The sequence below is a fragment of the Nothoprocta perdicaria genome, unplaced genomic scaffold (assembly GCF_003342845.1).
Source record: "Nothoprocta perdicaria isolate Ctin4 unplaced genomic scaffold, notPer1 scaffold_25, whole genome shotgun sequence".
Taxonomy (NCBI): Eukaryota; Metazoa; Chordata; class Aves; order Tinamiformes; family Tinamidae; genus Nothoprocta; species Nothoprocta perdicaria.
The window spans coordinates 1,737,826-1,761,359 of NW_020455477.1; positions in this window are offsets into that span (position 1 = coordinate 1,737,826).

Consider the following 23,534-nt stretch of genomic DNA (forward strand, 5'->3'; position numbering starts at 1 on the left):
TGCCCTAATTCACTGTGTGTGTGGAATACACCACGTTGTTTTGATTAGGACTACAGAGAAATTATTTATAGAGACAAAGATTAAATCCAGAGTATATGCAGAATCTAGCAGATGCGTAAATTTTGGGGGTGGAAAAATAATGTGTGAACTTTACTGCTTTAACTACTCTATTGCCTATGTGCATATTTTTCTGTTTTGGCACTTTCTGGTAAATCTATTTTTTCCACTTTAGAAGTTCATTCAGTAGTTTACCTCATTCTAACTGTCCATGTGTGTGTTTAACTGATATCAGCTCCACCATGATTTTTTCTTTAGAAAAGAAAGATTCTTTCAAAATCCTCCCATATATCACAGAATCACAGAATGGTTTTATACGTACTGTGCTAAAGCTGAAGTTCTCATGGGTCTTTGCTGCATGTATCAGTGCTGAAAGTGAATACTAGATGTGTTTCTCCAGTCTTTGTTGTGTTTATTAATGTGTATATATATGTATATGCTTCAGTCTCTATACTGGAGTATATATAATAAAATGAACCTAAAAAGAGAATGAAACAAACATATCTATCATCCTATTTGCAAACTGTACAAAAAGTGCTTCCTGAAAAAGTGGCACCTTTCAGTAGGTGTGATTTGAAAGTAGAGCATATGCTTTCCATAAACGATGCACTTTTTTTTTTTTTTTTTTTTTTTTTGAGACAAGAAATGATGGAATATCCAATGTTTAATTCTTCTAGTGTAGAAAATTTGATTTTGGCTCCTAACTAAATCATTCTCAGTAATGAGTAGTAGTAGATGCAACATGAAGAATAAATTTCCACGTTATAACTAAAGGGGAAAAAAAAAAGCAGAGACAGTTTGTGCCTACTTTGCATAAAAGCAAACTTAAATATGGTGGTCTTGTGACAATGCTAAGTGAGCTGGAAAGTTAAACATTTTTGGAGTTCACTTCTTGCRTATGTATCAGACAAGATAAGAATAGTAACTCCACATTTATCATGGCTACAGAATTTCTCATAGCCCCACAGTACATTTTTCATCTTAATGCATTTATAAATGAAAAAAACCTTTTTATTTTTAAATTCTATTTTGACTTGAGTGCATTTACTATTGACAAAAYGCACAGAAAGTTGTTGTTTCAAAGCCTATTGCTGATAACAGGGACAAAATGTGATTTCCTTGGTCTTGGCCCAGTCCCAAACTAAAGGAAGAAAAAACTCTTTTCTGTTAGAGTTAACTGCAGTGGCAAACTATTCCTCCTCCATAGGGTAAAAATACACAGTATCATCAACCAGATAAGAACAGCAGTTTTTAATTTGGGAAAAAGGAAGGCAGGTCTTCAATCACCTCCCACCCCATGGATTTTGAAGAGTTATAGTCCATGTTTACATTACGGAGTGGAGCTGTGGAGCAGATTTGTGCTGAGAAGTAGCATCCACACCAGCTGCTTTTCCAGTGGTTCTAGTGGTCCAAATGCTCATTGCATGTGGCCCACATTAGGAGGGCCCTGGAGTGCAGGCCAAATAGAGTCCACTCCCCAAACCAGTTTGAGMCGTGAAGCAAAAGGGAGATCACCCCCAAAGGCAGACGGGCGATGCAAAATAAGAGCACTAATGTAGACGCCTTAGGCATTGTGCCCCTTATGATTAAAGAGAACCCAAGTAACATCTGAYCAAAATGGCAGAAGACCATGGTGCAAATGGGGCAGCAAATCACCTCCTGAACTGCTGGACCGGCATGGTGCTGTGAGGACATTGTGTAGGTTGATGCTGTTTGCTAAAGCATAATTAAGGTAGGTCTGYAGCTCACAACGTTGGCTCTGTGGTCACCACGTGGTGGTCACCACCACGTCTGCACACACGTGACACTCTCAATGATGTGATAACGGAGGCACAGGCAATATGACCTGAAGTCATCTCTTCATGTGAAACCATCTAGAAGATATGTGTATTTCTGACAGAGGTAGAGAGAGTAAAGCGATCTTATTTCAGTCATACTTGTTTTGCCCACAGGCTGACTGTTGCTCTTGTCCAAGTATGTGAGTGAAATTGAGCATTTAATAAAATACTAATTAAAGTAAATACTGTAGGAGCATTAACCTCCATAAGGTGTTTAAATTGAATTCCTGGGTACTTTGGCGCACTTCCAGATTTCAATAAGTTCCGATCTAACCGTATCAGATCACCAATTCAAAGGCTGATTTTAGTTTATGGAATATTCCCGTTAATAATGATACCTTAGACATCCATTAAGTCTGGAACATTAATTTTATGGAAAACTTCCAATACAAGTCCATTAGGTTTTTTTCCTCTCTCTCTCTCTCTCTCTCTCTTTTTTTTTTTTTTTAGCTAAATTAGCAGTATAAGCTTTTAACAAATGTCATAAATAGCTATATTTAATGGAAAGATTACACAAATTAAAACCAGACCAAATAGAAAAAATAGCTTGCTCTGTTTTAGTCATGACCTTCAGAATACACTTAGAAGTTACAACCCCAAATGAAGCCTGAATGGTTCAAATTCCTTGTTGTTTGGTTGTTGTGTGGGTTAAGAAACTAGAGGGTGGCCTGTGAACCACTGAGATTCTTTTTATATTTTTCTGGTCCGGGAAATCGAGGGGTATGGATTCAAATTATACTTTTGAATATGCAATTGTCATATAAATGCAGTATATCTCAGTAGCTGTTTAAAATGCCATGAAAAGCATACAGAAAAATTACAGAGCAATCAGATACTCTATCTTGCATCTCTCTTTCATACTTGGATCATGTAGGACATGATTTCTCAGATGAAGAACTGAATGTTATTGAGCTGCCTGTCTTCTCCACCCATTTCTGAGCTGCAGGTAGAAAAATTGCATGAGAACCAGCTACTGGGGAGAGGGAGAAGACTCAGATTAATGTTTGCCAGGGAAAAGGCTGAGGGCAGCTCACATGGCATAAGCCAAGTAGGCCACCAACATGCATTTAACTGAGGCAGCTTCAGAGCACATGAGCTCACTCTTGCTCGCCTGTGTTAGCAGAAATGCAAAATGCTGGAGCTGCTGCAGTGGTGGGGCTAGATGAGAGAAGCGAAGGACACCAATCTGCAAAGATTCCCCCATCTTTGTGGGCATTTTTGTGTCAAAGGTTCTTCTAGAATATAGGCATTCAAAATAACCCCAAATATTTTAATTCTATCTAGCCGACTGTTAAGTTTCAACAAGCTAATGTCAAATGTATACAGAGCTAATGCTATTAACACATATTCCTTCAAACTGGATGTCTTTAATAGCTCTCACTAATATTGAAACTTTAAGCCAAATAGAGAATGAATACATTCATTTTGTATGTGTGCGTGTCAGATTGTGAGAAAGTCTAGTTAGAATTTTCCATATAACCTGAATAAATCAAGAAATGTAAAATGACTCAAACCATAAGATATATTTTAGTGTATAAAGCAGATGAGGCAGAATTAACATTGAACTTTTGGCTTTAACTCTGCATTTACTGGTTTCCAAGAAATGGCTTTTAGTGATGATGTATTCTCAGCTGTTCCACGTTTGTTTTGCAGTCATAAGTTTCAAACRCTGCTAATGAGAGACCTAATTAGACTTTATTTTGTATATCCCACGTTATGCTGTTTTTCTCCCCTTTTGGATTTTTTTATAACTCTGCCCTGTCCGTTACTTAGTGCTTGTTAATGCTTTGATGTGGAGGGAGACAGGTACTGAGGCCGTCATATTGGTGCAGTTTTAGAGATGTTCCTAATTTTAAGTATCATGATGAAGAACTAAAGTCACTGTCATTAAGTGAAAAGCAAAAACAGCAATAAAATTCATTGGATTAGGGTTGCTCCTTAGTCTGGCAGCAGYTAAAACACAGTAGCTATTCCTGTCTTAAGAGTATTTTAAAAGTCTCCATTTTAATTCAGCTCTATTTATATTTCCCAATATCTGCATCAATAATGCTCTTTAAGAAAAAAAAAATTCTCAATGGAAATATGTTCTCCTTATTTTGAAATACTGCAGTGAAATAGAATGAAGAATTGCTTTTCCTGAAGTTCAGGTTTCTCAAAATGATATTTACTTCCATCACATAAGGATTTATATTAAAGCCAGCCAAGTATTATTGAAGTGATCTGCTTAAATTTATGAGCCACACGTTGTGAAGATGCACAGTTATAGCTGATGAAAATAGAGCAAGAAATTGGTTTGTCCTCCATGAACACTGTGGCCACAGCTGTACTCAGTGCTCCACGTCACTGGGTAATCACCAGCCCCAGCATCTTGAATCTGCTCCCTCAAGAACTTCTAGTGCTGAGCACTGATGTGGGAGGTAAATTATATTTGCAATGCAATAGGTCACATCCTCTGCACAAATTGTAGACCGAGGGAAGTCTCATGCCTGGCTACTCCTGAGCTTGGAAAAGGGCTGAGAATCCCACTTCTCCCTTGTACAGGTGCTCCAGGAGCAGCATGTGCTTCACGGAATTGGGTAGTGAATATGGTCACCTGGCTTGCAGCTGGCACCACAAGTTAACATTAAAGACTATATCTAAAAATATGAAGTCCTTAAGGTATGTTAGTAAACATAGAGGGAATGCATTATTTCTGTTAGCATTTGTACTTAAGGGCTTTTTATACTGGTTTGAAATATTATATTCGCTTTAAACAGTGACAGTAAAAGTCTGTAGGCCTGACTGTGCTGCCAGGCACACGGCTTAGGTAAAACTTCCACAACTCAAAGGAATCAATGAAATACTTCAAAAAATCACAATATGGCAGAGGAGTTTACATCTTTAAATTGCACTGGAACCAAAAAGAGTTTCTCAAAGGCTTTGGGTCAAATGTTCTATTTAACTCTTCAGGTCCTGAGAAAGTTAAATGTGTTGCCCTCCTTGCTGACTTATCATATTAGATCATTTAAAAATGCGTAGGAGAAATTTGCTTTTAGAATTCACCTTTTCTGTTCAAACCACTGTGCTAATTAGGATTGTTTCTTCATTTTTTTTAATCTGATCTACTGTAATTAGCTTTAATTTCTCAAGTACTTTGAAGATGGATGAAAGAAGTATACATAACAGACATTTGAAAAGGTAAACAAATTTTTTATGAACTAGCACAAGTCCAACAATATACTGAGCTTCCTGTTAATGAGGTTGAAATAGTTCATGAATAAATACTAGGAAGAATTAGTTTTAACCCACCCAAATGAGAGATATTGTATTTTAAGTATATTTAGCATCACAGCTCCTCTGAGAAAATAACATCATTATTTTCATTGAAATAGGAAAACAGAGGTTGAGTGAAATATCTATGTCTCTTAAGGATGTGGACCTAAGAGGTCTATCCTAGGTTACACAGAGCAGAGAGATTTCTGACTCCTCATGATCTTCCCAGGACCATCTTCTCTCAGATGTTCTGTGTATGCATGTCTGCATTGTAAAAGCATAGATTTGGTTTACCCCTGAAGAAGCAAGCTTATGATGCTTCTCTAAGCTCTTCCTTATCAAACTTAATCAGGATTCCAGCAGCTTTTCTGATGCACAAACAACAGCTTTTCTGACAACGAAAGAACCCCTCAACCTGCACAAGAGAAYGGTTCTTCATTATAAGAATGTTACGTCATATGTTAGTAATGCCAGTATTGCCCCAAATTTCCTTTTCCTGCAGCTTTCAGGTTTGTTTTAGCAGCTTGATCCAGGTCTCAGTGGAATCCATGGGRGTATTTCCATTAACTTAAACGGGAGCAGAGTCAAGGCCAAGGTCAACAGCGCTAATTTGCTATGGCTTCAGGCAGACTTTTCCTTTTTGGAGAGCAAATCTTTACTCCACCTTGCATGAAATTTAATAACAATGTATAAAGCTTGAAAAGTTCTGGGGAGCACCTGGTTCAGGTGGTTTGTACAAAGACCAGTCCATGTCAGCTTGCAGTGCCTTCATTTCTTTCTACATGATTTGGGCAGTTCTTTGAGCTCTAGGACTTGATCCAGAGTATTTTATCACCATCTTTCATCTGAAGGGTAATTTGATGGTTTTAGTCCTGTCCACACAGATATGCACTTGTTCATTTGCATTTTTCTTAGTGTAATCGCCCAGATAAGCTATACTGCAGAACAGGAATTGCAGAATCTTTTCCTTGCCAAGCTTCCAAATCTGTTTTTAAGGGACAGTCTGTGGGTCTGTCTGCCTTTCTCTCCTTTTTTTTCTCCTCCAGCTTCTCTTTGGATACTTTTCTGGCAGACTCACAGATGCATAAAATAGTACCTTCAGTGTATCAGTACAAAGCTGTTGGCAAGCTGATGACACACATTATTTCCTGATGGCTCAAATTTTATGGTCCTCCTTTGTAATTTTTTTCTTGTACTTCTTATATGTCTAGGGTCACAATTATAGAAAATTAGCAGTACCACAGCTTTTCTGTATTAGCAGGAATGCACAAAGAGAACTCATAAGATTAAGATTAAGCCTCGACCTACTAGTCTAACATACATATAATCACCTTGTTTAAATAGGGATAAAAGCAGTAATTATCCAGTAAGGTTAGTAAGTACGAGGAACGAATTCTGAAGCCMTGGAAGGTTCCCAGAGATAACAGACTGTAAAGCGGTTGAGATATCCCATTTGGCTTTCAGAAGCAGCCAATGGTTAATCTTATTACAATGACAGTTTTTATCTCAGCTGAATTTTCAAAGGATTTTCTAAAAGAGGTGAGCAATTACAATTGGTACTTTTCCAAATATTAGCAATATCACTTTTTTTTTTTTTCTCATTTGCATTGAGTTTTAGAGTTAAAATGTAGACATTAGTTTAACAACTTGAAATATGAATGTAATGTGATTTTCTATTTACTTGGGGTGTAGCCATAATGTGGTATTTGTAATTATATAGGTGTGGTAGCAAGGATTTGATTTAATAAAAATCTAGCTTAAAAGTCATGGTTTTGGGAGGGGAAGAGGAGACTTAAGGTGACACAAGATTTTATAGCAGTGGTTTGCTAAAATTTCAGAGTACTTTTTACTTAGGAATTCCTCAGAGGAGCTTAACTTCATCGATCTGAAAAGCTGTGAGTTCTTGCTACACAGAATTTAGGGTTTTATTGAAATAATTCTTGTTTTATTAATCATAGTTGTTAAATTCTTTAAACTGTGGCTTCTGAGAAGAAAGTAGCAGGTATCAGGGGTTAGTGATAGTGTCACAACAGGAAAGAGATTGACAATCCCTGCTGTAAATAAATGGGGCATTTTTCTTATTACCCCAGGATAACTGTGAACTATGGCAATAAATTCATTGTGTTTTTATCTATAGAATAATAGTCATGAAAGACTGGTGCCTCCACTGCATGGAAAGCTAAAAATTGGGATGTGGCTTCCTGACACAAGACTTGTTTTCTAGAAAGTGAATCTTGAATATATTTCTATATGGATACCTATACTGAAGTCTCCACTAAAAGAACATTAAAACTAAAGGAAATAAATCAGATAGTTCAGATGGCTTACACACAGTGATTGGGGAGGTGTTTTTGTGTTGAAAAGAACCAAAAACTCACCAAATTTCAGAGATCTAACATTTCCCACCAGAACTTATTAATTTAAAAAGGTATAAATTGTGGTTGTAGTGGAAATGGAAATAGTTTCTGTTTTGCTCTTGTGGCTGCTGAAATTGAGTTTACAAGTTATATGGCATTTTCTAGGAAAAAAAAAAAAAAGGCAAAGCAAAGAAATAGAGCAGCTGTCCTTACCAATAATTTTTGAAGAAAACCGTCTCTCATGATGAAGACTGTAGTCTGTGGGCTATTTCTGTCATGTTCCTTCCCCATGCAGTTACCCTGATACTTGCAGCTAACTCTTTATAAAGCCCTTTGGCATATATGAAGTTTAAGAAATGCTGAATACAGCCCAATTTTCTACTCTTAAGTTTTAAAATTACACCCACATAGTAGAAATGAAGGATTTGCCTGTGACTCCAGCTTTGATTCAAGCTATTTCTCATTGTCTATGGATAGAAATATGGAGAAACGTAAACCAAACTTAATAAAATGAAACATATAAGAACTCATCTAAGTACATATAAGTAGAAATAAGCAGAATCTTTATTTTTTATGAGAATAGAGAGATAAGTTGTCAATGAGACTGCAAGGAAGGAGCCTAAATGGACACATATATTTGTGTTTTAGTGATGAGCTTGTATGTTAGAGAGGAAAATATTCATAGTAGTAACAAATGCACAGCAGCCTTTCACAAAATTATCTGAATTCTTAAGGCAAGATGGCAAAGGATGAGAAAGAGGATCTGTTTCTTTTTGTAATATACTATAATTTATGTTAAAATAGTGAAAAATATGTATTAGGAGTCAAATAAGATATTGTAGGGGAAAAAATTCAGTATCTAGCCACATTTACTTTTCATACTGTAAATGAAAAATATGATTGCCTTAGACTAAGTGAGTCGTAGTTACCTGACCAAGGTCAGGGAAATTTAGGTTTCTACGTTACTTAGAAGCTTTTAAAATTTTGTTCCTGCTTTTCACACATGATTTTAGGTTGAACACTTAAAGGTATAACTGAAAAGATTTGTAGTGTCAACGTCTCTGTGTAAGGACAATGAGCCGTAAAGCAGTTATGAAAAAAGCTAAGAAGCCAGAAGGGAAAAAATACAAGAAGTCCAAGAAGGAGAAAATGTGAAAATGTAGATATCAAACAAAATGTCTGGCAGCCTGCACAGGCAAAACTTCCCATACATGTTGGGTCAGACACCACATTTTCTTTTTTTTTTTTTTTTTTTTTTTTGAGGATAAATCCTGTATTTGAAATGGGAGTTATCCAAATGTGATAGAAATGAAAGACGCTGCCTTTCTCTTCCGGAGGAAATTGTGAATGCCAACAAGAACATTTGGGCAGTGACTGAGGCAGCCCATGCCAACCAGGCTCCCGGAGATGACGGCTACCGATGACGGTTAGCACTAGGAGCAGCCAACGGGAGCTGTCAATGACAGGCTCCTGGTGCTTGCCCAGGAGGGAGAAACAGCACAATAAAAGGGGTCCATATAACCAGAAACACACTGTGAGTCTGTGTAGGATGGTCCTGGGCAAAATCTAGGAAGAGGTAAAATAATATTTATGTACTCATGGATATCAGATGAGCTGCCTTCTGCTTTCTTCTAGACAGAAGAAACTGACTGTGGCTTTCACATTTTTTCTTATTTTATGTGTGTAATTACACACTACTTTCTAAACACAATTTCTGGCATAAAAATTGCAGCGATGCTGCAGCACGTGACAAACAAATGTATTGGTGTGTTCACCATGCTAATAGTGTGGTGTCCCCTTTTGGTTATTTGCATATTTTGTGTTATATATATAGTGTTTAACTTTTTCTTCAAATCAAAGATCTAACAGTTAATATGGAATTTATACTCTATGCTTTTTATATTTTAGGAATCCATTCCTTGACAAATGACAGGAAATTAACCTTTTCTAAAGTGAACGTGTATCAGCCATCCTGCATATCACCATTTATTGCTGTTTCTACCTAGCCAGAGTTCTGCTGTTCTTTCAGTCTCATCTCCTCTTTGTGGTATCCTTCAAAATTCCCTCCTTAAAAGCATTTCCACAAAGAATCTCTTCAGGGGCTGAAATCAGTATGTGAATTACAGATGGGAGAATTTGTGTGAAAAAGCAAGGGAACAAGACAAATGGTGGCTCATGCTGTCATCCAGCAGTAACTATTAGTAATGGCTGGAAGGAAAACACAAAGTATTGAAATGATGGTAAGAGTGGTTCCTTTTAACATTTAGAGCCTCGCAAACAGGTTGATAGAGACCTGATTTGATTAAAGTTTGCCTGAAGTAAGCAACCATTCTGTAGGTTTAAGCCAGATTATTGAAATAAACAAAATACAAGCTGCTCTCCACACTGGTCTCCTGCATTATCCCATTTACCTTGCTGCAAGTTCCTTCCAGGGTTCTCTAGTGAGCTTTGCTTCTTCTAGCACAATTTAATCCATGTAAATCATTTCCAGTTTGGCTCTCCAAGTCTGAATGTTTGGGAAAGGCGCTGACAATTGTGATACTTTCTTAAACCTCCTAAGCCTTTAAGGTTGGATCGGAATGTTTTCATCCTATTTTTTCCTACGTCTCGGAAGCCTAGTCAACTTCAGCAATAAGAATACATGCATAAGAACAATAATCAAAGTATCTCTCAGTCTGTGATAGAAATTTCACTCTTTCAGTGGCAAACAGAATAGTAACACATGGAGCCACTTGGTAGCAAGAAAAAGAAAGGGTATGTATTGATATGTAGATGCAGCTTCATGTAAGGCCAAGAGGTAGACAGTTTTATATAGTGAAATTTGAATTTAGATATGCTTTAATTTAGGGTAATTTTAATTTGTATCCTTTTAGGCTCCCTGCTCATCCTCACACATGTTGTGTGAAGCTAGAAAGTCTGAAAGTTTCTCCTTAAAGGAAGGGAAARGAATGAGTGAAGGGAGAGAGCGGTTTTCTTCACTGATGACGAGCAGGTTGCTTCTGTGGGGAGCCCCAAGAATAAAACCAACATAAATTCTAATGGTGGCAAAGACTGATTTATGCAGTACTTAAAGAGTGTGAAAAATCTGTCTGAGCGCACTAAATTAGTGCTGAATCTGACTTTTTAAGTAGCAGTCATCAGTTTGCTGTCTGCTGGCAAAACTGTCTTGATAAACGTAGTACTTGTAAGACGTGGAGTATCTTCTTCAGTTCTTGATTTTATTTTTTTTTTGATGTGTATAAATCAAAGCAGTGAAATCACAAGGCCATACTTTTCTAAGGTTTGTAAAGAGATGGATAAAAGAAACAGCCTTAAGTAGATCTATAAGCTATTTCATGGGATATTGATCTGGTAGTTATTTTCCTGGATGTTACCTGGGGCCTGCGTTTATGAACTCTGCAGTAATGAAGGGGTTAACCCAAATTGTAATTAAGTAGTAGCAAATTGGCCCAGCTGTGGAACATAAAAGGCCAGAAGAAGCAAGGCAGCTTGTTGTTCAAGAGACAAGATTAGAAAGAAGTAAGAGGATCTGGTTCTAAGAAAAAAAAAACAGAAGAAGTCTGGAATTTTGGAGGACCTTCATAGGCTGTGGAGGTAAGCTGGGTTCTTGAGAAGAACTTGGCCTCTCTTTTGAGAGAAATGGTTTCTGTTATGTGACCTTTGGAAGAGAGTTTTTTTCTCGAGTAAATGAATTTGTTTGTGGTTTGTGTCTCTGTTGCTGCTGTTATCTGCTGTACTCAAGCATGGTTCTAGTTTGCTTCTGCGATGCTTTCCTAGACCCATGGAAACTTGGGCGTATGGGTTTTTTCTTCAGGCTTTGCATTTCTTCCTCTGCTTGGGCAATAGTTGTTTTAAAATTCATACATTTATATAAAATGCTGAATCTTCTACACAATTGTAGTTTTCTTGGTCTTCTTATATGTGTTAATATTTTATCCTGTAACTTTCAGGACAGATGGAGCCCTAATTATGAGCAAATAATTGAAATATTAAAAGCTTAAAGTTCTGGTATGAACTTGTTATGTAGCCAAAGTTGTTCTGCTTCTTGTGATCATGACTTTGACTTTGAGAAGAGTACCCTTATTTGTATATTTGACCTTAGGGCTAGCTTGGTTAGTGTTTCATTAGGGATCCCTAAACTCGCTTAGAGAAKGGAAGCAAAACAACTATATTAGTTGTATTACAGCTTAGCTGTGGTACAGGTGGCTTCTTTCCACTAGCAGGCTGTCTAGCTTGGGTGCAGTTGTGTGGCGGTTCACGCTTTTTCTGCTAAATCCTAAAACTATCTGTCTAGCCCTCGGTTGAATCCTTGATCAGACTCTTGACAATGGYCAAGTGTAGTCTCTTATTCTGACAAATTTTCAGTTATTTTGACTAGTGGGGTAGGATTTGCAGTGAAGCTGAGCACTAGGAATCACTTTTGTGTGGTGCCTAGGTTCAAGTTGAAGTTTTTGCCTTTAATACTGTTTAGTCTGTGAGCTCTACTTGGGGAACTTGGTGTCTGTTATTTAGAATGTTAAGCAATTCCTGAAATAGTCAAGCCTCGGCCTTTAAAGCTTAACATCTAAATTCTGAACTGTTGTGAAGGTGTTGTGGTGTATGTGTCTTTAGTGTTATTACTTATGTATGTATAGCTATTTCTTTATTAGAAAGGAAAATGCTATTCAAATTAGAGGGTTTTTTTTTTTTGCTTTTGTTATTGACACTTTTCAGAAAGTGAAGAAGTTCAGAAAGTMAAAGTTCATTCTCTAAAAGCTTTTGACTAAGTTTTAGCCTTTAAAGCATGAAAGCTAAAAGAGTACTGGGTTTTCTAGCTTTAAGTAAATCTGATGTTTTCTGTGTGTTTGCACAAGTCACTTGACCTGCTTCATTTGATGCAGCTGGGAAACTAGGTAACAACTAGGCCTTCAGSAATAACCTGAATGTTGCAGCAAAGCTGCTTCTAGCACATTCCAGCACCTGTGCCCTGTATGCAAATATGAGCACASTGGAACACTGAACTCYWATAAGGATCACCTGTGCCCTGTATGAAGATACAGGCTGCAGGTGATCATACAGGGCACAGGTGATCCTTATWRGAGTTCWGTGGTTAAGTGCCCTGRTCTAGAGAGCCAACACTGCCCTGCAGTTAAAGTAGCCTGCTTGTGGCTCTTTGGTTTTGTCTTTTTCTTTTTTAAAGGGGAGTGGGGAGAAGAGGTGGGTATTTTAGTCTTCCRGCATTTTCTCACATGTAAGTCTGACATCTTTGGAGCTAATCCTACATGCCTTTTCTCTTCCCACMRGGCTTCCCTCATCCCCTACAAATGCACAAAGTTTCTKTGGTGTGGTGTTATTATGTACCTAGAGATATCTTTTCCCGGGTAAAAGGAATTTTTTCTTGTCAAGAAAAAAGGACTTATCTCAAAGCAGAGCAAGTGCAGGGCATGGGTTTGGGAGTGCATCTGTTGAACACGAGTATAAATAGCTGTAAAGCGCTACCAGCTGAGGCTAGCACAYTTGCACATACGTTTAGCCACTGTTCTAGTAGTCTCCATGTGGCTGCTGTGTATGGATGGCTTCAGGTCCTCTAGGAAGGCAGTGGAGAGGCTTGGGAAGGACTGGATTTTCTCTAGCTCTGTTCCTTCTAGGATGCAAGTAGGCATAGACTGGAAAGAAATAATGGGCTGTGGCAGAAAGCTTGAATGAGATCCTACCCTGAAGCTAACAAATGAGTGAAAGAACCTGCTTGCTTGTGTCAGAATCTGCGAGGAGGAATAGAGACTGCCACGAGAGATGACAGGGCATCAGGAGCGAGACAGGCTCACTCTGCAGCACGGACCCGGCTGACCCTCCTTTGTCCAGCATCCCAGTGCTCTGAGCAGCCTGCAGGACAGGGACATTGGGAAGCCTTCTGTGATGCAGCTGAGCAGGGCACAACCATCTCCACTAGGAGCTCTGGGAGAGGAGTTTTTATTATTTCTTCCTCTTGCATAGCTGCTGTGGAGGAGCATAATGCATATGGAGCGGTGACATTTTCACTTGCAGGGGAGAAGACAACAGAATGTGGGCAGATCCTCAGCTGTGTATTTTGTCACTACCCGCTCAGTTTATACCAGCTAAGCAGCTGCCCCTACATTAGTCAAAGCGAGACCTCAGCTCCATATGCTTCCCCACCACCCTAAAGGCTCCATCGTGCCTGGGCTTCTAGTGGCTGATGGAGTGGGTAGTTCTGTTTATCCCTCCCCCAGAACATGTCAGTGAATACGTGGCCAGCTGTCACAGCCTGAAAAGGTCTCACACCCACAAAGGCATCACACAGCTCCAGGAGTTTCCTCCCCTTGCTTTTCCTGCTTAGGAACCCCAGGGAAACTATATAGAAACTGAGTCATGTGCCCCTAAAAAAAAATGCTGAAGGTGGAGCTTTCATGTACCTTGACATTCGTGGTGAGAAAAATTGTGTGTTATTCCTGTGTTAGTCCAACTTTGCCTAACAGTTTRGCTGCTCTTGGCAGAGGAAGTGCAGATGGTGGCTCCTGGCAGGCAGTGCTATTGGAAGACATTATGCTGCATGTGCACAGGTTGCTAAGCTAACTGGCAGTTTTTACGCAGTATAGGCTGCTGAGATCCTAAAAAAATCACAGAATTGCCCGTTGCAAATCGGAGGTCGGCTGCTTCCCTAGAAGGGTAAAAATTCCTGGTGCTGTGTTAGCAGTGCCATGTGTTCCTTGCTGCAAGTCGCCTTGAAATCCCAGGGGTGGGAATGGGAAGCAACTTGCCAGCTGCAATCAGATTGCAGTGAAAATACGGATGTGCTGCCTGGGAGCCGTGAGCTGCAGAGGATATAGTGCAGCATGGAGATGGTCCAGATCTCCCCTCATCAATACTGGGGGAAATTCAAGGAGCTTTCCAGCCGGGAATGATGTTTCTCAGTGCTAAAATGAGGAAATTGGATGGGCCTGTTCACAGTCCCCAGCTGAAAAGGAACACAGCCAGGGTTGAGGTGTTCTAGAGCTGCACTGATGGATCTATGGTTAAATCTATTTTTATGATTAAAAAGATTACTTCAGTAACCTGCATGCTAATGACATTTTCGGTGGGAAAAAAAGTAAATAACCTTTTGGGTGGAGCAAACTAATCCAGAAGTCTTGAGCAAAATTATGAATGTGAGCAAAAAAAAATTTAAAAAGGGAATTGAGAACTAAAACTCATTTTTCCCTTGGAGGGAAAAATTCTTCTTTTGCATGAATTGTATCATTTGAAGAAGGAAGCTGGCTACTAATAAGGTTAAATGTAAGGAATAATAATGGGTAACTGCTATGTGTTTTAAACCTTTAGACAATATTGAACTTCCCTAAATCTGTGAACAGAATTTCCTCGTATTCTATCTTGCACCACGCTAGTGTGTGCCTCAATGCACTAAATATGGCAAGGTCATATTTCATTATGGCTCTCTTATTAAAGAGAAGGTGTGTTGGTGGTAAGTGCCACCACCTCATCCTTCCCTGCCTCCCAGGAAGGAGGGATAGTTGTTTTTTAGAGGCTTTGGAATGTCACGATTTGCCTGGAATGAAGTGCTGCAGCCTAGGACCAAGATTTTAATAAATTGGAGATTGCTGTTCCCTTCAAGATGGTAAAGAAACTACAACAGATGCATTTAATCTTCTTAAAATTGTATATGTATTGTAGACATGGGAGAGAGATGAGTTGTACAACTATTTGAAAGGGGTGAAGCTTTAGGGGACATAAAAGTACAGAATTTGAAGGTTAAAGAGGAAATCTGAAACTAATACCATTGCAAATGCATTGTAAGTGGTATTAAGGATATGGAACAGCTGTTGGAGGAACTGGAGTGCAAAAGTGCTATTTTGAAGAATTTGAACTGAAATAACACTAGCCTAGAAAGGAATTGTGTGTCTGTGTGTAAGGCAATGGATGGTGAAAGGTGTTACACAGATCTTGTTTAACCTCTGTGGCSTAGGTAGAGAATTCTGTCATTCTATTTTTTAAATTAATGCTTTAACTTATTTCAGGGTTCATCTGCCAATAGAAATGAGAAACTACGATATGATAAAGAAATTGAGGGCTTGTGCAATGTCAAATTGCAAACATTTGCTTTGTTTTTCCTCCTATTGATGTATTGCTGAAAATAAAGTAGGATTCAAGGCACACATCCTTCCACCCAAATAGCCTTACTTCCGGGGGGAGGAAAAAAGAAGTTTATTCTTGCGATGACTGATCCGGTCAGTAACTTTACATCTCAGTGATGCTTGGAGAGGCCTATGTCAACTGAACCAAGTATGAAGAAAAATAGTCGATTAAAGAGTAGCGGAATGGTCAGAGCTATTAACATTATAAGAAGTTACTTGAAAGTTTCTGCAGGATAGCGTTGCTTTAGTAAGCTGCAGCTCAAGTCATGCCTCGAGGCAAAATTCTGGGGATATTTAGATGTTGAATGGGTAAAAATAATCAAACTTGTTTAAGGCCATGTGACAGATTATAGTAAGAGTTGGAAAGGGTCCTAGACACTCACTTTCTGTTCTAATCACTGTGAAAAGGCTTTTCTGTCAAGTGGGAAGTATTTTGTAGGACTTGTCAAAAGAAGTGTACTAAAATTCTTTGGAGAATATGTTTATTTTCTAATGATCCTGATGATTTCAAGCTGTGAGTCAKATACCCTGGTATAATTTGCTTATTGTTTTAAATTCATCCTAAGTCGCAATTCCAGAAGCAAATCTGATACTAAATGGAATACAGTGATGGAAATCTTCTATTAAAACTTAGCTTATTCAATTAAAAATGAGATATCCCTAGATGTTTTCCTATAATGTTCCATTATTATTATAAAATTTTCCTACTATATTAACTTGAGCTAGGAAGGTATAGATGAAGTTTATCTCTTTGTGACTTTTCCCTAGGGATACAGAGAAATTCTACTTGAAGATTTTTTTCTTCTTTATACCTTCTTTTTTTTTCTTTATTGGACATATATTTTCTGTTTGCATTGCTGTCTTCTAGATTCCTTGCTGTTAGCSCATGTCTCCTTTGATACACAATATTCCAGCTGAGGCCTCGGCAGTGCTGAGGACAGCAAAAAGATGTGGTGCATCTGGCAAGCTCTACTGATGTTTATGCATCCCCCTATGATGACTGCTGGTTTTGCAGCATCAGCAGCATGACACTTCCTTCTATTCCCTAATGTAGCTCTTTAAATAGATACAAATAGGAAAAAAGAACATGATTTACTTCTCATTTAAAGTGCTTGGGTTTTTTTAATGTGAGTTGTTTTAAAGCCACTTGAGATTTTCTAATTTCACCTATATTTATTAACTAGTATTATTKTATGTCCTGTGTGTTGGAAACTGCCCTCAATTCATTTATTAGAATCAATTTTAAAGCTATATTTGCCTAATCTGTGATGAGTAATTGATACTTTTTGAATGATGGAGTAATGTAAGTGGTGCTCTGACATTATGGAGTAGAGGAAGGATTGGGAGACCCTCTGGCAAACTTGAGCCATTGATCAGTGTTTCAGGAAGTGCACCGAGAGCTTGTATACACTGTGCAACGTTATTCCCCCCAAACTTGTTCCCATCTTGGGGATGGGTAGAGACCAAAGGAAGAAATGGTAACATTTTATTACTCCATGGAAATTGTGGAACTGGTGAAAAAATGCATTCCTATTATTCCGTTCTAAGAGCTGAAGTCCTAAACAAGTGGTATGTGGTATTCAATGTGGTATTCAAAGTTTGCAGTATAATGTTTATCTAAATAGCTCAAGTGCTTGTTCTTACGTCTGGATACAGTGGAAATTTGGGTAGAATGGGCGTTTAATTTCTGTCTAGTCAGTGAAACAGATTGAACTCTGGACAAGTGTGCTATTGAAATAGATTACTTCTATCTTGTATTACTGCCTCTAAATACTAAAATGTCACATGAAGAAAACGTGCTTAATATTGCATAATTTTAACTGGCCAAGCAATGGGTCTTGGCAATGCATCTGTGCACAGTCTGAACCTGGTGCTTTCTTCCACACTGAGTTGTAGAACAGCTTCACTGGGACCTGGTCACTTCAGAGTTGATGTCTTTCCCTCACCTATTGGAGCAAAGAACAACTTCTGGTGCTTTATTCATTAGATAGTTATCAGAGCATTCCCTGTGTTTTAAACGTTAAGAAAATTGCTTGGAAACAATATATTTAACAAAGTAGCCTCTCATTTACTCTTTGCATAACTTAAAAATGGTTTGGGCTCCCCCTTCCCTTGCTTTTAGAAACCATTTAATGCAGTTTATGACACTAATAATCCCCTTGAAATTGGTTATATTACTGTAGTTTGTTATAGTGTTAACTGCCCTTGTCTTCAGCTTGGTCCATTAATTGAAAATCCGTCCATTAACTGAAAATGACATGATTTCTTCAGGGCTATTACCTTATTTTGAGGTTGTTGGAGATCACACGTGATAAAATCTAATGAAAAATCTTAATTCAGCTTTTATGAAACAATGATCCACTTACGAGATGTCTGTGATGCTTGCATGCAGTTGATTTCACTGCATCACCAAAGATGAAAGCACATACCCAACAGCTGCTTTGATGCAAAGACAGCTATTGTCCCAAGGAGTGGATTATTTGGGAAGGTAATGCTGAAYGTGGCAATTGTAATGACAGGATCTTAAAGCCTGAGCCTTGCCATTCTGAGCAGTGGGGATTTTGCCAATGACTTCAAAGACCAAAAGACCAACCTATTGCGGAGAAGTAAACTGTACTATGTATTTTCARACATATCCAACAGAAGTGCAAAAGGAGCCATAAGTAAGACTATTCAATGCCAGTGTAGTCTGTGGTTTTTAGAAAGGAAAAAAAATATTATTCAATGAATTGGAACTAAAAACTTTAGAGGGTGAAAATCCTACAACAGATTTCTCCAATGTATGTCCTTAGTGTTTTTAGTGACCTATATTTGCAGTCCCTAAAGTTCTTTCTCCTTGACTAAGACAATGCCAAAAAATGAGAGAAATTAACTATTACAATTAACAATTGTCTCTCAGTTACAATTAACTATTACAAATGAGCGAAATTATTAACAATAACGTGTACATAATGTACAACATTATTAATAAACCCTGTAATCCACTCTAAGAAAATACTCTGTTCATAAAATCTTGGTGTGAACTCTGGAATTACCTTATTGCTGCTTCTCTGTTTTCTTCTCACACCCTTCTTAAATTTTATCAGTTCATCTGCTAGGAATTGTCAGCCTATAAGTGCTATAAAATTACACAGTGTCAGTAGGATATATGAACAACCTTTAAAATTCACTCGTGATAGCTTCCAGTAGGGCTAAATTGAGCCAAATAATGGCTTATCTAGAACAGGTTTCCTAGTATGAAGAAAGCTCAGGAAATCCTTTTTCCTGCTTTGTACAGGGCATCTCTATTTTGATTACTCTTCTCTCAGGCTGAAGAGGGAAAGCTGGAAACRCAGACTTCCTTTGAAACAGGATGCCTGGGTTCATTCTGTCGCCCCCACATAAACATCAGCCCTTCTGTGCCTGCAGTAACAGAGTCTGAGCTCCCACAATAGATACTGGGAAAAGACTGCACTTCTGACAACAGAGAGAACAACGAGATGTAATTATTTGTTGCTTGGAGAACGTGCCAGCAGTGGTGGTGATGATGATGATAATAAGAATGCAATAAAGCATTGCAGATAGGGTTTCAATGTCATTCGATTCTAGCAGAAGATGCACAAATGGAAGGGCAAAATATGAGTATTGGCAAATACCAATGTGTCTGAACCTCATTTTTTTTTGACATGAACAGTGTTGCTTGCCTTCTCTTGGGTTTTGTAAATGGAAAATGCTTGGGTGACACCAGATGTTCAGTGGTTGTGCACTTAAAAATGTACGTTTAAGTAAAACTGCACTTGAAAATGACATGGGTGAAATTTGTATCATCCCAACTAGAAGTAGTAAGTTTAACTTTCTGCATTTACTTCTGACCACCTCAGTGCCACCTCCCCTTGATGCCCATGTCTGTGCTTGGCTGGTCCTCTAGAAGGTGAGACAGAAATTCTTACGGCTTCAAGGACTCGTTTACTGCTCTGCTTCCCAACGTTCCTGGGTGTGTATGAGGTGGCCCTCTTCAAGAGCAGCAGTTATTCTATTCTGTCATTTCTAATGCTAGCTGAACTCGGAGAGGTGTAGTGAAAGTTTCCAGAACACATGCACGCACACACATGCATGCAATAAAAAAAAATCAAAATAAATAGGATAAACACTTAGTGAGGATGCTGAGGAAAAGGCATCAGGTTCTATAATTTAGCTTTTCCCTAGCCTGTGGTTCCATTTCAGTTATATATTGAAAAAAAGAGAAAAAATATTAAAATCAATACAGATAACTTCTCCATTTATTGTCATGGTTCTTGAATTAGATCTATAGTATGTTTATATACTGCTTAAGCACTTTCTATTTATGCCTAATTTGATTTGACGTTAGAACTATACTTCTGCCTGGTGCATTATCAATCTTCTTTGAAGAAGAAATTGCCTCTATATGAGAAGTACATCATGTATAGGTATATATCATTCGAAGAGGAAGCACAGTTCAATTCTTAAGGATGTCTKTTGGTTATATCAACACATCAGCACACACACTCTCCAGGGATGACTGTCAATTGCTTTTCCTTTGTTACCTGAGAGTAAAATAGAAGAAACATAAAAACTTTGGCATTTATTAATCTCTACCCCTTAAAAACTTTGCTATTTATTAATTTCTATATTTTTAAAGTTTGACTCTTAATATACTTAAAGGAAAAGTACTTCTGTGGATTCCCACTTTAAGGAAATTGCTTGGGATAGACAATGAATGTACAGAGGAGTGATTGTCACTGTCACACTTTCTACATTAAAAACAATGGTGCTGCAAAGTGATTGTGAAGTTCATGTTTTGGAAAGGTCTGCAAGACCTTGAACTCGGAGGTCATGTTCCCAGCATAGCACTGCTGACCTCTGACTCTCATTGAGGAAGAATGTAGTCAATTCTTTTCCACTGTTAATTTCTTAGATTTAAATAGTGTTTAGTAATTGAGTTTTTATTTAAAAATTGTCTTGATACAGCCTTGAGAAATCATTGCAGGGAGAAATGCCTTAAACTGAATGGGCTGACAGCTCTCCAGTGCTCTTCTGCTCCAAAGCATTTGCTTTTTAGGGGAAGGTGTTTAAATAAAAATCAAAGAGGAGATGATGCTGGAAATGTATGAATGATGACACAGCTAAATGCAGTRTATTTGTGACCTGTTAGTCTTAAAGATTACAGAGGAAAGTCAAAACCAAAGTATCTGAAATTTGTATTAAGAGAAATACGCAAGTATAACCTAAGGCTTTAACTGCTTTAAGTATAAAGTGGTTGCAAAATATGCAATTAGTGAAATATGCCTACTGCTTCTCCTCTGCATCTTATGTTTTTATTATATTGTGAGAGTTTTATCAAAACGTGTATTTGGCTATACTTGATGGTGGTGACAGAAATGACCTTGCTATGAAGTACAGACAGTACCAGCTCTCAAATACTGCAGGAGATGTCCTAAACTGTGACCAGACTTTCCTTCTTTCTGACCATCCCAGGCCTTCATCTTGAAGTGCTTGGCACAACATTTATCATAAATTCTGATTGTTAGTACTTAACCTATAGCGATACTAATGCATGAAATGTGAATATAAAACAAACAAAGGCTTACCCAGGAAAACCATCACTCACTTGGTTTATTTCTGACTGTTATTGCTGAAGCTGGTAAGAAYAATAAACTTTCTGCCATGTTTCAACAAAGAATTTGATGACATATATTCCTCCAAGGTGTGTGTGTGTGTATGTTTTTGAGTTTTGTTGTGTTTTTTCCCCCCCTCTCTTTCTATATGTGTGTGTGTATAACTAATTCCAAAGAATTAACATACTAGTGTCACTAGTTGCAAAAGAGGGCAGAGATCCTGACTACTTTATTTCAAGCATCTTATCAAACTAGGTAAGAAGTCTGCCCAGAAAATGAAGGTCTCAATCTAGTCATCAACCAGTTCACTTTTGTGAAACTGATAGATTTACTATTTTGCTGTTCAAAAAAGATTAAAAGACACATATGTGGACAATGACATAGAAAAACACTATTTTGCAAGCTATGCTGGGCCCTTTGATAACTAATTAGCATTGTAGTTCCATAAGGAGCTCTTTGATAATAGTGTTGATAAGGGATTAAAATATTTAGTGGAATACARGTACATGCTCCCTTCAATACTGCGGTTTCCTCACAAGAAATCTCAAATTTTCTAGATGGATATTGTGGCCTAAAATAACAAAGCCCTTTTGAATGGGTGTAGGGATATGTGTGCCACCTTTTTGTACTTTTTTTTTAAAACCSATATGATAATTTTAAAATACATTAGCGTTACCTCTCAATTGACAGTATATTGAAAGAAGTTTTTGTCCACCTTTATATCTGTTTCTACTATGGAAATTTACACCAAAGCCAAGAAGGGAAATCAAAATATATTTGTCTATTTGGAAGTCTTTAACTGCKGCACATGGTAGAAACTGAATAAGCACAGAATCTGTGTATTTCTATCAAATACTGCAAAGTATGTACATTATGATTTTGTTCTTAACAGAGCTGGTAATGATTTTTTTGTGTTTATTCATCATGTTCTTATTAAAACTGCTTCGTCTTAGACCTCATCTTAAAAGGCCAAACTACTACTTTCTGAGTTGCTAAAGTAAATTGTTTTAATGTTCTGTGGATTATGTGGATGTCTCATGCTGAGAACTTTTGTCCTAAAAGAGGTAATAATAGCAAAGCCGAAGGAAATTAATGTAAAATACTTGTGATGGAGAAAAACATTGTAAGATTGCATGTTAGATCTCTATATGGAGTCACTGCTTTACAGTATTTAATCTCTTTATCCTCCTGAAGATACTGCAAGGAGAAATGGTTTCAACCTTGGTCTCTGGAGCAGACACTAAGGCATTGCATAATGAAGATCCACACTGAGTAAGTGCCTTGGTTCCTAGGTACTGTAGCACAATGCAGGTCTTGCATGCTGTCAAGAGACGCTGGTGTGAATGCTCATGATATTATGGAAGAACACATTTTGCAGAGTTCTGGACAGAATTTGGGTTTTACATTTTCTTCTGAGTGCAGGGCCTGAACAAAAGAGGGTAATTCCTYACAGATGATGCTTTAATTTAGGGGTACCCCCTAACCAGATGATCAAGCAATCATCTGAGGTCGTCATGCTCAACCTACCCAGTACCTCAACTTAGAGGGATTCCCTACAGTGTTATTGAACATACTGGTCCTAAAGCCCAGCCCCTTCATGTGAGATTTTACATTAATATAAGCTATACTGCTTTTATAGATGTAGCATGCACATTATGCATGTAAGCAAGCTGTGTCACTGAATGGAGAACAAGGAAGGCTGTTTGGGTTTAACACTTTTCTGTCTCTTAGCTTCCCTCCCTGTGCAAGGGAAATGGTGATCGTGATACAGACAGTGCTGTGAAGTTCTCAGCCTTATGCAGTGCTCTCTGTAACATTCATACCTTGATGTGACATTCGGAAAGCTGTGAAGCTCTTCTCCCTCCTAGCTGACCAAGAGTAGTTTGTACCGTTGCACATTGTACTGCTTTTATTTTTCTCAGGAACAACTTCTTTTTTTTTTCATTTTATATATATACATATATATTTCCCCTTCTCCCAGATAAAGCATGTTTATTCTGGCAGGATTTCAGACTTGCCTGGGTCTATCTTTGTGGGGTATCTCAAGATTTCCTCTAACCATTGTTTATAGTGTCTGTGCCAGTTTGGAGACTGGAACTGTTTTTTATCCTACAGAAGATCATTTGGAAAAAAAAAGCMCTTAAGGCACTTTCTTAAGATTATGATTTAAATTATAATAATCTCCTGAGGTCCTTGAGAAATAGGCCAGTCTCTGATCGCTCTTGTGCAGTTGCCAACTTGTCAGAAATATGAGGAGAAGGATAGAATGTGCCTGCTTTTCTAATTAGC